The following is an 18,690-nucleotide window of genomic DNA, read 5'->3' on the forward strand; positions in this document are numbered from 1 at the left end:
GCCTACAATACAGGGGAAACAAAAAAGGGTTACATCTAGTAATCAATTGATGGAGACAATAGGGGTGCGGGTCCTACTCCTACGAGCTTACATACTACAAGTAATAGGGTGATACAGAAGGTAAAGGGGCTGGAGATGTGCACGGTAAGGCGAGGTGGAGAGTGAGGGATTCTATACACATAGAAAATGGTCAAACTGAGCCATATGGTGGCCAAATCGGTATGACTGCAGGGGCAGTTGATGGTGGCTAGCAGGGATTGCAGTCATAACGACAGGGAGCATGTTATCAGGCGGAGTACAGAGGGGTTGGTTTAGGGGATATTGTATGCCTCCCTGAAGAGGTACGTTTTTAGAGCGTGCCTGAAGTTTTGTGTGTCAGGGATTGCCCGGATAGCTTTTGGTAACGCGTTCCAGAGGATTGGTGCTGCTCTGGAGAAGTCTTGGAGGCGGGAATGAGAGGTTCGAGTTAAAGAGGAGCTTAATCTGAGTTCGTTAGCAGAGTGGAGGGTGCTGACTATGTGGGGAATTGAGATGAGGGAAGCAAAGTAGGGCTGCGCGGTGCTATGGAGAGCTTTATGGATGAAGGTAGTGAGTTTGAATTGAATTCTGTATTTAACGGGCAGCCAGTGCAGTGACTGGCACAGGGCAGAGGCATCCGAGTAGCGGCTGGACAGGAAGATGACAGGATGGATTGGAGAGGGTAGAGTCTGACACACGGGAGACCAATCAGTAGCGAGTTTCAATAATCGAGGTGAGAGTGGATGAGAGCAACAGTGAGCGATTTTTAGCGTGTCCACGGTGAGGAACGTGTAAATTCTTGCAATATTCTTGAGGCGTAGGTGACCTGTTCAGGGAAGAGATTGGTTGTAGCCGGTAAAGGAAAGATTGGAGTCAAATATAACCGAAAGGCAGCAGGCATGCTGGGAGTTATGTGATGCCACACACTGAGATGGAGATGTCAGGATGAGGTCAGTTAGTAGAGGTACGGAAACACCAGTAGGTCAGTTTTTGAGAGGTTTAGTTTTAGGTAGAGAGAAGATATAATACAGTGGACAGACAGTCAGTGGCATTCTGGAGGAATGGTGCTGTGATGTCACGGGGAAGAGATGTGTTACTGGGTGTTGTCAGCATAGAGATGGTACTGAAAGCCAAATCTCCTGATGGTTTGTGGCTGTATAGATGGCGAAGAGGAGGGGGCTGAGGACTGAGCCATGGGGACCCCAACAGCAAGGGCAAGAGAAGAAGTGGTAGAGCCTGAAAAACAATATGCTGAATGAGTGATTAGATAGGTAGAAGGAGAACCAGGCCACTGAAGTGAATCATTCTCAGGAGGAGTTTGTGGTCAACAGTGTCAAATGCTGCAGAGATTTTGAGGAGGACCAGTAGGGAGCAGTCACCCCTCAATTTGACTGTCAGAAGGTCGTTTGACACTTTTGTAAGGGAGGGCTCTGGCGAGTGTAGAGGGCAGAAGTTTTCTGAGAGATAGCTTATAAGGTGGGAGTAAACCAGGTGCTCTAATAGCTTGGAGATGAAGGGGAGATATGAGATAGGTCGGTAGTTGGCAGCATTGGTCGAGAAAAGACTCGGTTTCTTTAGCAGTGGGGATATGATAGCATGTTTGAGTAAGGAGGAGAAAATGCCGAAGGTCAGAGAGGGGTTGAAAATAGTGGTGAGGTGGTAAATGACAATCAGGGAGAGGGATCGGAGGAGGTATGAGGGAAGAGGGTCACAAGCTCAGGTGGTGGGTTGAACAGAGGAAAGCAAGACTTCTTCCTCTATTGTTGGTCTGAGTACAGAGAGTGAGCAAGAGGTGGATGCAGTACTGAAGAGACCGGGGTTGAGGCTAGTCTAGGATTGGGAGGTTATTTCTTTCCAGATGTCATGAATTTTCTTTTTAAAGTAAGCAGCCAGCTCTTCAGCACTGAGATCCTTCAATGGGGGCTGCAATTTAGGGCTGAGAAGGGAGTTAAAAGTGTCAAAGAGTCATTTAGGGTTGTGGGATAATGAGGAGACGAGAGGTGAAATAGACTTGTTTGGCATGATGGAGGGCGAGGTTGTAGGTTCTGAACACAAATTTGAAGTGCAGAAAGTCTGCGAAACTTTGTGGCTTTAACCACAGCTCTTCAGCACACCTAGAGCATCGCTAGATGAAGCATGTTTGAGACGTGAGCCCTCATGACTCAAGCCATGGTCTGCATCGGATGGCTTGAGTCATGAGGGGTGCCGCTTCATTTAGGGCATGTTTGAGAAAGGTTTAGTAGTGAGCAGCAGCAAGGGTGGGCAAGGGAGGAGAGAGATGGGGGACAGAGAGGACTGTAGGGTTTCAGCAAAGATTTGGGTGTGAATGGTCTGAAGTTTCCTATACGTACAGTAGGTAGGAGGGTCTGGAGAGATGTTACTGAGCTTGACCGAAAAAGAGAGGAGGTTATGGTCCAAGAGCGGGAGAGAGGAATTAGTGTAGTGGGAAGCAGAGCAGAGACTGAGTATTGCCGTCTCTGATCAGTTGTAAAGTTATTAATGTGTCAGCTGACTTTAGACTAAAAGAGGTATTCCGGTTTTGAAACAAATTTTCGAAAATTACAGATATAAAAGCTATTTGTGCCATGTTTATGCACTGCTGGTTATGAGTATAAATTGCACAGCCATTATCTTCTTATCCTGTCCTCTGTCTCTGATGTTTCCCTACATCACTATTTTCCAAGATGGCCAATGCATTCTTGCAGATATGTAGCTTGAAAGTTCATTTACCACAATTTCCTGCTCTGTCCTCTCTTCCTGTAGGCTTCCACGCAGGAAGGATTGGGCAGCAATCCGGTCCCGAGAGCCAAATTTTGGAAATCTGACTCGTGTCACTTTAACATAAAATAACTCTTGTGTACAGAAACATAAGCATTGTGGTGCTAATATTATGTCTGTATGCAGAACAGGGCCCAAAATGAAAGGAGCGTCCAGTGGCTTTCAGGACAGAAATTTAGGTTTAACCCCTTCCCGCTCCTGGACGTACCTGGTACGTCATGGTAGCGGGATACTTCCCGCAACATGACGTACCTGGTACGTCATGTCATTAAAGTGTTGCCGCGGTGAAAATCGCGGCGACACAGCAGTGATGTCTGCTGACATACAGAAACATAAGCATTGTGGTGCTAATATTATGTTTGTATGCAGAACAGGGCCCAAAATGAAATGAGCGTCCGGTGGCTTTCAGGACAGAAATTTAGGTTTAATGTGCTTCAGGCCCCATTGCCCACTTTTAGAGCCTTTGAGCTGCTGAAATGATAGAGAAGGAGGAAATAATCTACAGTATAAGTTAATAATGTACCCCATATGTATAACTATCCCTAAGGAGCAGTAAATCTGTAGTGGTGAAACTGCTTAATGTCAGTGCTGAGTGTATGATTTCCAAGTCTTGCACTTCCTCGATGTTTTACTTTTCCTTTTGGCACAGTCTCATCAGCCATGGCGAGATGGGTGGAAGTGAAGTTCATACCACTCCTACTCACATCCTAGTGCGACATCCTTTCTTAGTTTTAGTGTTGGGCACAACATTGTATTTTCTCTGAAGCTTTGGGGAGAAGAATTATGTTTGGGCCCATAGCATATGTCGATGCATCTTGAGTTACATCCGACTCGACATTCCTTAAGGAGCCACTAGCCAGTTATTTATATTACATGCTGTCATAAATGAGACCCTAACACGAGACTATAAAAAATGTTGGAAGTTAGGCCAACGTAAGGTTCCTAGTGCATAGGGGAACCTAGGGAGGAGTTAGGAATACGGTTCCACCGTACCCTCTCCAGTCCTTACTAGTGAGTTTTATCCATTAACAATCCTCTCTATTGAGTCCGGCACATCCGCTCTTTACAGGGATGTAAGGTGAGTTTTTCTTTTCCATTAAAGAAGAAATGCTATCCTGGATATCAAATTCTACATTAAGGAGTACGCCGGGGTTGGCATTTTCTAAGTAGGGGGAACAGTAGTGTCCTAGACTTAGGTCCACACAGTACTTTACTTACCTATGGTGTGTGTGGAATTGTATTTGTGAGTGCCAGTCTGTCTTGTGTAATGGAGGAGCCAGGAGGTGGTTGTTAGGGATTTGATGTGGATCCGCTGTGTCACCCAAACAGTAGATGGAACAGACTGGCATAACAGACAGCCGACTCTGGAAACCCGGATGTTCACCGCTGGAAGCCGTGACTTGGACTGCAAGGTCACTAGGGAATCTTGCCCTAAGCTGGGAGCAGGATATGGAGAGTCCCTGCCTATCAACAGCAGAGTAATTGCCCTGACAAGAGTGGCCCTGCATGGGAACATAGGCGTTGATTAACACCGTCAGGACTAATCGGCAGGAAGTTGGATAACACCACAGCGTCTGCAAAACCAAGAAGTGAGCAAGTTCAGGACCAAGCTGGAAGTACTACAGCAAACTGTAAACAAAGCATAAACTGCAAACACAGGAAAAGACTGGAGCAGCTGTGACACATGCATACAGGAAGGCTCATACATCAACACTGCAGCAGAGGCTGTTAGATCTGGGGAGTCTATATAATGGTGCAGAGATGACCAACGATTTGCAGCTGGGAGGAAGAGGCAGAACCAATTAAACCATGGTATTGCTGGAAAAAAGCAATCACAGATTCAGAGAATGACGCCCACGTTTGCCAGACCCAACAGTGGTTTTGTGTATTGTAAAGAGTCATTGTTTGGTCAAATGTTTGGTGTGTCAAATTTGTATATGTCTGTATAGGAGACACCCTACCCTCATGTATCTTGTGAGTCACCCCAAAGGCAGTCCTGGGATTGGCTATAGGAGTTCAACCAGAATCCCCTGGGTCTCGCCAGAGTAGAGTCTATAAGTTGAAGCGCAGGGGAAGGAGAAGGAGTTCTGGGTTCAGGAGTTCAGGGAAGGGTTTCAGAGAATCACCCAAAGGGGAGAACTTAAGACACCCCCTAAAGGGTGTAGGGGGTCTTCAACAGAGACCAGTGCGGATGTTGCCTGAGTCCAAATTCAAAGGAGAATTATAATGAGTACTCATAGGTGAGAACCATAAGAAGACACTACACACACAGTCTAGTGAAATCAGAATCAATTCTAGTTTATTTTTGAACATTGCTAGTTTTTATGCAAGATGAAAAGAAGGCATTTCCAAATGTTACCTGATACTAAGTTTCAAACTACTTTGCTGACCAAGTCCTCATTCCAACAGATTACAATATGGTTGTAAATCAAAAGCCTTCTAAACAAAAGGTATCAGCAAAACTGTGTGAAGTGGACATCAAACAGTTACATACGATAATAAAGATTGACTCCATACTGTCTGAGTACATACTTAATTACACCTCTTCCCAGACCAGGATGTAATCTTAAAAGTCCATTGTGTTAAGTTCAACAATTTGCACATCAAAAGAGGGGGCATTGTTTCTAGTTTGCCCATAAAACTGGTTTAGCCACCTACTTAGTATTCAGTACATTCTGGTCAAAAGTTCAGACTTGTATTCAAGATAGCTGAATAAAATAATACATTTAGTATTTTAAAATCATCATCCAAATATACCTTTTGACATATGATTCTATATCCAAATTCTATTACCAACTTCCGGAATGTTTTACATATTTTTCATTTCCATAATACATAGCATTATACAACCAAATAACTGATGTCACATTTATTACACTGTTTCCTTATCTTTCTTATGTTAGGTTATTAAAAATATGATTAACCCCTAACATAATCCCCCATTTGGACATCAGAGCCACCATTTTCTCCTGGTTCTGTCACCCGTAGGTGCCGGTTCCAGCCGGGTCCCCAGGTAGGAATGGTGCACTCTATGTCCATCTAGGGTATCAAGACATTTAAATGTGGGCAGAAAAATCGGCATTCAGTACATTTAGCTACACATGAAATTATTACCTTAATTGTAATATATATACACGAGATTATACTAGTCGGACGATTGCAGAGTATTTGAGAGTAGCTGTTACTTCTGCTGCCTTAATTTGTTGACATTTCCCGATTTCATTAGGGTCACAAGTAAAATTATAACACACTTCAGCCAACACAACATTTCTCACCTAAAACCGAGTCATATTCGTCCAATGTGTATATTCAATGGTATCGCAATGGGGAAAATATTCATATATATATTAAGGAAGGTGTTTTCCTGAACAACATTGTCATCTACTACATCACTATCATTGTGTACTATTGAGTATGTGTCTCGAAGAGTCTTTACAGGAGTGGGGACAGATAATAGACAAGTCCGCAAAATGTCCTTTCCACTCCTGAAGTTGGGCATACACATGTGGGAAATATTTGCCCATCCGGTCCCTCGCTTCTCAATATGGATCGTTCGTAGTGGTGTTTCCCAATAAGAGGACAGTCCAATAAGACAAAATGCAGATGTCAAAATCAAAATGCCCAGTACCTCCCCCACCCAAAAAAACGCCGGGATCTCACCCATCACTTTTCCTCTGGCTCGGGAACTTTCTTGCAGTGGGAGGCGTGTATTCACTTTTACAGAAGTAGGCGTGGACAACAGAACTTGGTATGGTCTGTCAAACCTTGGGTCCAAGGCCTTTCTTATGTGTCTTTTTGCGACCACCCAGTCTCCGGGCTGCAAGAAGTGAGTCCCCTCTAGGTTGTCAGGGTCTGGAATTGGGGAAAATACTAAATCGTGTGTTATTTTCAGTTTACGACATAGTTCTTGTACATATTCAATAACCTTATCACACCCCTGCTGTAGGGCCTGTGGATGATACAGGCCTAATCTTGGCATAGAGCCAAACAACACTTCTTTTAACTTAAGCGTACCATTTTAGTTCTTTCAACTTTGTCTAAACTCTGCGGGTGGTATGGAGTGTGAAACGCTTGTTCCACCCCCAGGGCTGACATCACCTCTTGCACCACTTCATCTGTAAAATGTGTACCTCTGTCACCCTCAATTGTCTCTAGTACCCCAAATCTGCATACAAGTTCTGACACAAGTTTAGTCGCTGTACATTGTGCGGTGGCTTTGAACAGGTCCACGCACACAAGGACGTACTCATACCTGCCTGATTTGGGAAGCTGGATGTAATCGATTTGTAATCTCTGAATAGGATACAGTGGTCTGGGTGTGCACTTCACATGCCTTCACATATGCTTTCGCCAACCTGTCGAACCCTGGAGCATACCATACCTTGTCCACAACAGAAACCATGGCATTCCGAGAGGCATGCACTTTCCCGTGAGCTAGGACGGCGAGGTGGGGGTAGGCAGCCGCTGGTACATCATCTACGTCCTGTAGGACGCCAAATCCCAAATCAACAAGAGTGGTGGGACCAAGATCCAACTTACAGCACAAGGGGTCTTGCGTCCTGTCCAGGAGAGCTGCAGCCTTGGCTGCCCTATCCGCTCTATCATTCCCCTTGCTCTCTGGTGACTGCCCCTGCATGTGTGCTTTAACCTTTATTATGGCCACCTGTTCTGGCAACATGATAGCCTTCATTTAATCTTAATGGGCTTGCCTTGTGCCGTGAGAAAGCTCCTGGACCGCCAGATGGGTCCATTATTGTGTGCAGTTCCAAAGGCGTACCTGGAATCAGTGTAGATGTTAGCAGTGGTACCTTTTTCAATCGTACAGGCCTCAGTTAGAGCACGGAGCTCAGCCTCCTGCGCTGACATGTATGGCGGCAGTGGTTTTTGTACAAGCATCTCATTCAGTGTGACTACTTCAAAACCTGTTACAAACCTTCCTTTGTCATTCAGGTATCTAGATCCATCCACAAACATTTCAAGGTGGGGGTTTAGGAGGGGTTTGTCAGTGACATGTGCGAACCCAGCTGTCACAATCATGCTGGTGTTCTGCGTCAAAGGCCTCCTCCTCATCAGTCAGAGAATTTGCAAAAAGCTTGTCCTCTGTACTTACTCCCCCATTTGAATCAGTGTCACCTAATGGTAATAAGGTGGCCGGATTCAAAGTGGTACAACGTTGAAATGAGACATTGGATGAAGAGTGTACTGCAAGTTCCATTTTGATCTGTCTAGCAAGCGACAGATGTCTACGGCTTACCTGTGTCAGGATACCATGTATGTCATGTGGGGTGTAGATCACCATGGTGTGAGCTAAGAAGTCGGGTGACTTTTAGACTTGGGGTGTATACGAGCCTCACCGGACGGGTGAAGTTCGATACAACATCCCAAGGGTCCCATCACGTCGGTTCCCAATATGCTTTCAGGACTTTCCAGCACAAGGAAGCGCGTGAGGCATTGCGACCCTTCAGCGTCTTTTCTTTACTGGAAAAAGAGGGGTGCTTGCTGGAGAATGTATCTCATGCAAATCCCCCATCGAAACCAAGTCTCCCACTTGTTCCCCAATCAGCATTTTTCTTGTGGGAAACTAAAGGGATACTGTTTGACCCAGGGGTGCGTATCCTGGCTTCAGATTTACCATCATAGGGGGTATATTCAATTTCCCTATGTCTGTCTTGGAGGTGGCTTACTATTTGTCAGGACCTGCGGAAAGCTGAGTTTCTGCAGTAGCTGTCAAGACAAATACATGAGCCGGATCTACCAAGAGAGCAGTTAGTTTACAAACCTCTTCTGAACTGTCACTTGAGGTCTCAACCCGTACCGATCCATCTGGTGAAAATTTGATAGATGCAGATAAGGCTTGTAAGATATTAGTACAAATAACAGAGACATGAATTACAACAAGGCAGAATAATCCACAAACATCTAGCCACATTGGAATATGATATTCTTTAAGCAAATTCATTGTTAATCTTATCCTGCCTGCAATGTCTCATCAAATTTGAGAAAAAAAAACTTCCTAACTGCCCAAGCTTCTCACCCCCTCCTTTGTGGACAAGAGAAGGATGAAACATTACGTATTTTACATCATCTAGCTCCACCCCTTCGATACTGGCCGTTTGCATGTCTCTCCTACAGAGCATTCTCTCAGAGACAGTACAATACTAACAGCATTTAGCAGTGATACAGACGTCCAACCAATCACAGAACTGACATTTTACCCAAAAAGCAAAAAAAAATACCTTAAAATCCCTATATGTTCTCTATTTTTAAGACTGTATAATTCACGTAATGCATTACAAGTTTCTTATTTCATCAGCATCTGTCTTCCTTTCTATGACACTGAATTTTATCTCTCTATAAAACAGAACAATAACTAAGATATTAATAAGCAGCCAGAACATTCAGACAACATTAATCATTAGTAATGACAAGAGGTATACTTCTCTGAGGATACGAATAGTTAAACACATAGAAAAGAAAACCTGCTAAATGCTTCTAACAGCGCAACATTTTCTGCATTTTTAACCCTTATATCCTTAAAAGCCCCCACAGATGTGAATGGGGTATAACTTTCTTACATTTATATGAAAAAAAAACAACAAAACTAAGACGTACAACAAAGATTAGTTTACATAACATCAAGACATACAAGACAAACAATAGTGGTTATTTGTCACATAATTGTCCACAGATTTTGCATGAACTTACTTTATGTCCCAGAGGAACACAAACTTTAAGAGGATTCCCTTTCTCTGATAACCCCTTACTGCCGTATCTATACTTACCTTAATCCATCTGTCTAACGTATTTTTATCCAACCTTTTGACTATCTCTGAATCTTTCCCAAACTTGCTGGTCTAAGACTCCCAAAATTCTAAACACCTTACTACATTCTTCTTCCCACAGCTAACGTGCCTTCTTTGTCTTTTACTATTTCTCTAGCTGATTTCCATATAGGCATACTCCTTGCCCTGTACGTTTCCCATATTGTCTGTTCCTTTATCTAAACCGGCGTCTCTGATATCTTTCATATGCTTTTTCCCGTACTGTTACCAGAACTCATAGTAAAAAGGTTCCCGCTTTTCTAAGTCCTATCTTTCTATATTTTATACGCTTGTCTGCAAACGTCTCCCCCTTCCCTTTCTCACACAGCTTATGGACTTACCTCTTGATTTACCACTCTCACACAGTATTGAGGATGCACACAGCTTTGCACACAGCTTCCTCTAGTAAATCTGGCGGTCACACAGACCTTTTAGTCCCTTCTGCCAAGTCCGCGGCTGGCAGGACACTTATTTGTACTATGGACTTGTTCCCTGTTTTTACCTCAATCACACAGTATAGGGATGCACACAGCTACCTTCGGGTAAATCAGGCTAGTCGTAACTGGCAGGACACTTATTTGTCACACAGACCCCTTATTTGTCACACAGACCCCTTATTATTACTATTTTTTCTATATTATTTTTTTATCATTATTTTTTTTTCTCATCCACGAAGGTAATTTATTTCCTACTATTCATCACTAAGTATACAGGACCTTATATCACACAGTACACTAAGGACACTTAGTCCCTGGTCCTGAAATAGTTTTACGGAACTCACTTAGATTACTTAGGGGGGTTTAGGGGAGACCAGACCTCTCCTCTAAGGGAACTTCTGGTGATATTATAACAGATCCAGTAAAAGCAAATTATGGCTAAAATGACACAGACTATCAACGTACAGATTTCAACAATTACTACAGGCAACATGGCACGAAAATATCCCAGTAGTGAGTTCTTCCGTCTAATACAGTTTCATGAACAAACTACACAAAGAGGTGAGGAACCTGAAAGTAACACATGCAGCGACTAACCTTCTGTCAACAGTAGACACGAGTCAGGGGAGCCCAGAGCTTGAAAATGGCAAGTCAAGGGCTTACCCGACAGCGGTGTTTTGTAGATCTGGGGTCCCGTGATCCTGCTCCTGGGTTGTTGGCAGTTGGTGTTGTCAGGTATCGGCTGCAGGTGAAGAGGAGTCCCCGCCCCACGTTGGGCGCCAAATAAACTGTAGGGGGTCTTCAACGGAGACCAGTGCGGATGTTGCCTGAGTCCAAATTCAAAGGAGATTTATAATGAGTACTCATAGGTGAGAACCATAAGAAGCCACTACACACACACAGTCTAGTGAAATCAGAATCAATTCTAGTTTATTTTTGAACATTGCTAGTTTTTATGCAAGATGAAAAGAAGGCGTTTCCAAATGTTACCTGATACTAAGTTTCAAACTACTTTGCTGACCAAGTCCTCATTCCAACAGATTACAATATGGCTGTAAATCAAAAGCCTTCTAAACAAAAGGTATCAGCAAAACTGTGTGAAGTGGACATCAAACAGTTACATACGATAATAAAGATTGACTCCATACTGTCTGAGTACATACTTAATTACACCTCTTCCCAGACCAGGATGTAATCTTAAAAGTCCATTGTGTTAAGTTCAACAATTTGCACATCAAAAGAGGGGGCATTGTTTCTAGTTTGCCCATAAAACTGGTTTAGCCACCTACTTAGTATTCAGTACATTCTGGTCAAAAGTTCAGACTTGTATTCAAGATAGCTGAATAAAATAATACATTTAGTATTTTAAAATCATCATCCAAATATACCTTTTGACATATGATTCTATATCCAAATTCTATTAGCAACTTCCGGAATGTTTTACATATTTTTCAATTCCATAATACATAGCATTATACAACCAAATAACTAATGTCACATTTATTACACTGTTTCCTTATCTTTCTTATGTTAGGTTATTAAAAATATGATTAACCCCTAACAAGGGGAAAGAACAGACCCTCAGGGAAGAGAGTCTATTCCACTCCCGCTGGAAGAGTCATGCCCAGATGGGACAAGACCTCTTAGTTACCCTGAAGAGACAGAAAGCAACCGTGAGTAAACTATCCCTAAATAAAACAGGAAGGATAGTGGCCACGGGAGAAGCTCATTTAAAGTTTCATTGATATCACCATTAACAATGCTCTCAGGATAGCAAGTGAGACATCGTGTGTTATCCTCTGCCTGAGAAGTAATCCTTGTTGAACGCTGCCACTATAAGAATTAGAGATGAGCGAACGTACTCGTCCGAACTTGATGCCCGCTCAAGTATTAGGGTACTTGAGATGCTCGTTACTCGAGATGAGCACCACGCGATACCCGAGTCAATTCTATTTCAAGGCATTACAACTTCCTCCTGTGACGTTCCAGCCCTATCCCACCCCCCTGCAGTGAGTGGCTGGCGAGATCAAGTGACCGCCGAGTATATAAAGCAGTCCCACCTGCTGCTCGCCTCAGACACACACTGGCAGAGATTAGGGAGAGTGCTGCTGCTATAGGGAGAGTGTTAGCGTCTTCAAGAACCCCAACGGTCCTTCTTAGGGCCACATCTGACCGTGTGCATTACTGTTGTGGCTGCTGGGAGCAGTTTTGCACAATTTTTTTGTTTTCATCTTGGGCTATGCAGACTATTGCGTTCTCAGTCTGCAGCCAATTATACAGAGTATAGGGGCAGTACTGTTCAGGCAGGGACAGTGGGAGTGTAGAATCCTGTCAACAAATATCCCAAAAAAGGTCCTTCTTGGGGATACCTCTGACCGTGTGCATTACTGTTGTGGCTGCTGGGAGCAGTTTTGCACTTTTTTTTTTGTTCATCTTGGGCTTTGCAGACTATTGCGTTCTCAGGCTGCAGCCAATTATACAGAGTATAGGGGCAGTACTGGTCAGGCAGGGACAGTGGTAGTGTAGAATCCTGTCAACAAATATCCCAAAAAAGGTCCTCCATAGGGCTACCTGTGAGCGTGTGCATTACTGTTGTAGTGGCTCACTATTGACCAGCTGGGCCTTTCTGCAACCCAGCGTATAATTTTTCCGGCCTACAGTGTGCATTACATAACCGCTGTGACCCTCCAAGTGCAGGCAAATAATTGCCTAATTATTTACACCGCTCTGTGCGTCCCGTCAACTTCACGCACAGCGTACGCCCACAGCCGCTGACAGAGGGAAAGACATATACACGCTATCTAGGCTGCAGGTTTTTTCAAAAAAATCTGAAAAAACACTCCTCCTTAGGGCTATCTGTGAGCGTGTGCATTACTGTTGTAGTGGCTCACTATTAGCCAGCTAGGCCTTTCTGCAGCCCAGCATATAATTTTTTCAGCCTACAGTGTGCATTACATAACCGCTGTGACCCTCCAAGTGCAGGCGAATAATTGCCTAATTTTTTAAACCACTCTGTGCGTCCCGTCAACTTCACGCACAGCGTACGCCCACAGCCGCTGATAGAGGGAAACACATATACGCGCTCTCTAGGCTGTTTGCTTTTTCAAAAAAATTTGAAAAGAAGCTCCTTCTTAGGGCTACCTGTTACCGTGTGCATTTTACTACGTGGCCGCTGGGAGTTGTAGTGGCTCACTATTACCCAGCTAGGCCTTTTTGCAGCCAAGAGTATAATTTTTCGCGGACTGCAGTGTGCGTAACATAACCGCTGTCAGCCTCCAACTGCACGCCACTAATTGCATAATTATTCAGACCACTCTGTGTCTGATCTATTGGTAATACACCATGCTGAGGGGTAGGGGTAGGCCTAGAGGACGTGGCCATGGATGCGGGCGAGGACGCGGAGGTCCAAGTGAGGGTGTGGGCACAGGCCGAGTTCCTGGTCCAGGTGAATCGCAGCCAGCTGAGCGGGATTAGGAGAGAGGCAAGTTTCTGGGGTCCCCAGCTTCATATTACAATTTTTGGGTGCACGTGGTAGGCCATTATTACAAAATGAGCAGTGTGAGCAGGTCCTGTCATGGATGGCAGAAAATGCATCCAGCAATGTATCGACCACCCAGTCTTCTACGCGGTCCACTGCTGCAACTCTGAATCCTCTGGCTGCTGCTACTCCTTCCTCCCAGCCTCCTCACTCCATGAAAATGACACATTCTGATGAGCAGACAGACTCCCAGGAACTGTTCTCGGGCCCAGGCCTTGATTGGGAAAAAATGGTTCCTCTCCAACCTGAGGAGTTTGTCATGACCGATGCCCAACCTTTGGAAAGTTCCCGGGGTCCGGGTGATGAGGCTCGGGACTTCCGGAAACTGTCTCAAGAGCTTTCAGTGGGTGAGGAGGTCGATGATGATGAGACACAGTTGTCTATCTGTGAGGTAGTAGTAAGGGCAGTAAGTCCAAGGGAGCAGTGCACAGAGGATTCGGGGGAAGAGCCGCTGGACGATGCGGTGACTGACCCCACCTGGTTCGCTAAGCCAACTGAGGGGAAGGCAAGTGCAGCAGCAGGACAGGTTGGAAGAGGCAGTGGGGTGGCCAGGGGTAGAGGCAGGTCTAGAGTGAAGACTCCCCCAACTGTTTCCCAAAGCACCCCCTCGCGCCAAGCCACCCTGCAGAGGCCTAGGTCTTCAAAGGTGTGGATGTTTTTCAGTGAGAGCGCGGACGACTGACGAACAGTGGTGTACAACCTGTGTCGCGCCAAGATCAGCCGGGGAGCCACCAGTACCAGTCTCACCACCACCAGCATGCGCAGGCATATGATGGCCAAGCACTCCACGAGGTGGGACGAAGGCTGTTCACCACCTCCGGGTCACACCACTGCCTCTCCCCCTGTGCCCCAACCTGCCACTCAGATCCATCCCCCCTCTCAGGACACAGGCACGAGCGCCTCCCGGTCTGCACCCACACCCTCACATCCGCTGTCCTCGGCCCCATCCAGCAATGTTTCTCAGTGCAGCATCAAGCTGTCGCTAGCGCAAGCGTTTGAGCGCAAGCGCAAATACGCCGCCACGCACCCGCACACTCAAGCTTCAAACGTGCACATTGCGAAATTGATCAGCCTGGAGATGCTGCCATACAGGCTTGTGGAAATGGAGGCTTTCAAAAACATGATGGCGGCGGCGGTCCCACGCTACTCGGTCCTCAGTCGCCACTATTTTTCCCGGTGTGCCGTCCCAGCCCTACACCAGCACGTCTCCTGCAACATCTATCGTGCCCTCACCAACGTGGTTACTGGGAAGGTCCACTTTACCACGGACACGTGGACAAGTACTGGCGGGCAGGGCCACTATATCTCCCTGACGGCACATTGGGTAAATTTGGTGGAGGCTGGGACCGAGTCAGAGCCTGGGACCGCACACGTCCTACCCACACCCAGAATTGCGGGTCTTTCCTCGGTTCTGGTATCTGCGGCGGTCTATGCCACCTCCTCTAAACCCTCCCCCTCCTCCTACACAACCTCTACCTCTCAATTAAGAAATGTGAGCAGCACGTCGCCAGCAGTCGGTGTGGCGCGGCGCAGCAGCACAGCAGTGGGCAAGCGTCAGCAGGCCGTGCTGAAACTACTCAGCCTAGGTGACAAGAGGCACACGGCCCTGAGTTGTTGCAGGGTCTGACTGAGCAGACCGACCTCTGGCTTTCGCCGCTGAGCCTCCAACCGGGCATGGTCGTATGTGACAACGGCCGTAACCTGGTGGCGGCTCTGCAGCTCGGCAGCCTCACACACGTGCCATGCCTGGCCCATGTCTTCTATCTGATGGTTCAGCGATTTCTGAAAAACTACCCGCACTTGTCAGACCTGCTCGGCAAGGTGCACCGCGTCTGCGCACATTTCCGCAAGTCCAACACGGACGCTGCCACCCTGAGGACCCTGCAACATCGGTTTAATCTGCCAGAGCACCGACTGCTGTGCGACGTGCCCACACGGTGGAAAACTATGCTCCACATGTTGGCCAGGCTCTATGAGTCTACCCAGATGGTTAGCGGTGATGCTGCAATCATTAGCATCACCATTCCTCTGCTATGCCTTCTGAGAAGTTCGCTGCAAAGCATAAAGGCTGACACTTTGCGGTCGGAACAGGAGATGGGAGAAGAGAGTATGTCGCTTGATAGTCAGAGCACCCTCATGTCTATATCTCAGCGCGTTTTGGAGGAGGAGGAGGAGGAGGAGGTGGAGGAGCAGGAGGAGGAGGGGGAGGAGCAGGAGGAGAAGGGGGAAGAGACAGCTGGGCCCACTGCAAAGGGTACCCATGCTGCTTGCCTCCCATCTGTTCAGCGTGTATGGCCTGTGGACGAGGAGGAGGAGGAGGATCCTGAAAGTGATCTTCCTAGTGAGGACAGCCATGTCTTGTGTACTGGCACCCTGGCACACATTGCTGACTTCATGTTAGGCTTCCTTTCTCGTTACCCTCACGTTAGACGCATTCTGGCCACTACAGATTACTGGGTGTACACCCTTCTCGACCCCCGGTATAAAGAGAATCTTTTCTCTCTCATTCCCGAAGAGGAAAGGGGTACAAAAGTGATGCAATACCACAGGGCCCTGGTGGACAAACTGATGGTAAACTTCCCAACTGACAGCGCTAGCGGCAGAAGGCGCAGTTCCAAAGGCCAAGTAGCAGGGGAGGCGCGGAAATCAGGCAGCATGTTCAGCGCAGGCAGGGTAACACTCTCCAAGGCCTTTGCCAGCTTTTTGGCTCCACAGCAAGACTGCGTCACCACTCCCCAGTCAAGGCTGAGTCGGAGGGAGCACTATAAAAGGATGGTGAGGGAGTACGCAGCTGATCGTACCACCGTCCTACGTGATTCCTCAGCTCCATACAACTATTGGGTGTCAAAGCTGGACACGTGGCACGAACATGCGCTGTATGCCCTGGAGGTGCTTGCTTGCCCTGAAGCTAACGTCTTGTCAGAGAGGGTGTTTAGGGCAGCTGGGGGAATTATCCCGGACAAGCGTACCCGCCTGTCAACTGCCAGTGCCGACATGCTTACACTCATAAAGATGAACAAAGCCTGGGTTTCCCCAGACTTCTCTTCTCCACCAGCGGAGAGCAGCGGAACCTAAAGAATCTTTTCGCTGCAACCGCAGATAAAAGCACTCTTCTGTATCAGCGGGAAAACAGAGCCGTTATCTTTGTCAATCTGTCTCTGACATTAGTCCTCCTCCTGCTACTCCTCCTCCAGAAACATCATGTCATCGCGCTGAACGGCCAATTTTTTCTGCGGCCCAAAAGGCTCATCTACATCTACCAATGTTTTTACAATTTTTCAAAGTTTCAAAAGTATTGAGACTGTTACATGAACCAATTTTTTCAACAGGGCTGCCTCCAGGCTCTGTAACAAATTAAGCAACAGTGAGCTATATCTTTGAAAAAATGTTTAATGGTTTCACCTTCCCTCTTGGTTGATACATTTTTCAGAGGTACACTTGTACTCTTGGTACACTAATTTTTGGGGACCACGCCTATACTCTTATCCAACTAATTTTTCCGGCCTTCGCCTACGCTCATGGTATCCCAATGTTTCAGAGGTTGGCCTATACTATTACTACAGAAATTTTACTGGGGTCTACCTGCCTGCCTATACATCTGCTACAAGAAAGTTACAGGGGTCTGCGTATACTGCTGCCACTTACATGTTACAGGGATCTGCCTATACTTCTGCTACAGAAATGTTACTGGGATCTGTCTATAGTGTTACTACAGAAATGATACTGGGGTCTGCTGATACTGCTGCTACATAACTGTTACTGGGGTCTGCCAATACTTCTGCCACATAAATGTTACAGAGGTCTGCCTATACTGCTGCCACTTAAATGTTACAGGAGTCTGCCTATACTTCTGCTACTGTCGTCTGCGTATACTTCTGCCACGTAAATGTTACAAGGGGTCTGCGTATACTTCTGTTACAAAAATGGTACTGGGGTCTGTCTGTACTTCTACTACAGACATGTTACAGGGGTCTGTCTATGCTTCTGCAACATAAATGTTACAGGGGTCTGCTTATACTGCTGCTACAGAAATGTTACAGGGGTCTGCTTATACTGCTGCTACATAGCTGTTAGTGGGGTCTGCTTATACTTCTGCCACATAAATGTTACAGGGGTCTGCTTATACTGCTGCCACGTAAATGTTACAGGTGGATGCGTATACTTCTGCTACAAAAATGGTACTGGGGTTTGTCTATACTTCTACTACAAACATGTTACAAGCACCTGCCTATGCTTCTGCTACATAAATGTTACAGGGGTCTGCTTATACTGCTGCTACAGAAATGTTACAGGGGTCTGCGTATACTTCTGCTACAAAAATGGTACTGGGGTCTGCCTATGCTTCTGCTACAGAAATGTTTCAGGGGTCTGCTTTTACTTCTACAGAAATATTACTGGGGTCTGCTTTTACTTCTACAGAAATGTTACTGGGGTCTGCCTACACTACTGCTACGAAAATGTTACAGGGGTCTTCCTATGCTTCTGCTACATAAATGTTTCAGGGGTCTGCTTATACTGCTGCTACAGAAATGTTACAGGGGTCTGCCTATACTGCTGCTACAGAAACGTTACTGGGGTCTGCCTATACTGTTACTACAGAAATGTTACTCGGCTCTGTCTATACTGTTACAACAGAAATGTTACTGGGGTCTGCCTATACTGTTACTACTGAAATGTTGCAAATACTGGGTTCTACTTGTACTGCTGCTACTTAAATGTTACAGGGGTCTGCATATACTGCTGCAACTGAAATGTTAGAGGGGTCTGCCAATATTGCTGCTACACAAATGTTACAGGGGTCTGCCTATACTGCTGCTACTAAAATGTTACTGTGGTTCTGCCTATACTTCTGGCACATAAATGTTACAGGGGTCTGCCAATACTTCTTCTGCAGAAATGTTACATTGGTCTGCCTATACTTCTGCTAATGAAATGTTACAGGGGTCTGTCTATACCAGTGTTTCTCAACTCCAGTCCTCAGGACCCCCAAACAGGCCACGTCTTCAGGATTTCCTTAGTATTGCACAGATGATGTAATTATTGTCAGTGCCTCAGACATTGCTACCAGTGTTCTTACTATAGGCCATCTTGAAAACAT

Source organism: Eleutherodactylus coqui, chromosome 8, assembly GCF_035609145.1.
Source record: "Eleutherodactylus coqui strain aEleCoq1 chromosome 8, aEleCoq1.hap1, whole genome shotgun sequence".
In the NCBI taxonomy this organism is placed as follows: domain Eukaryota; kingdom Metazoa; phylum Chordata; class Amphibia; order Anura; family Eleutherodactylidae; genus Eleutherodactylus; species Eleutherodactylus coqui.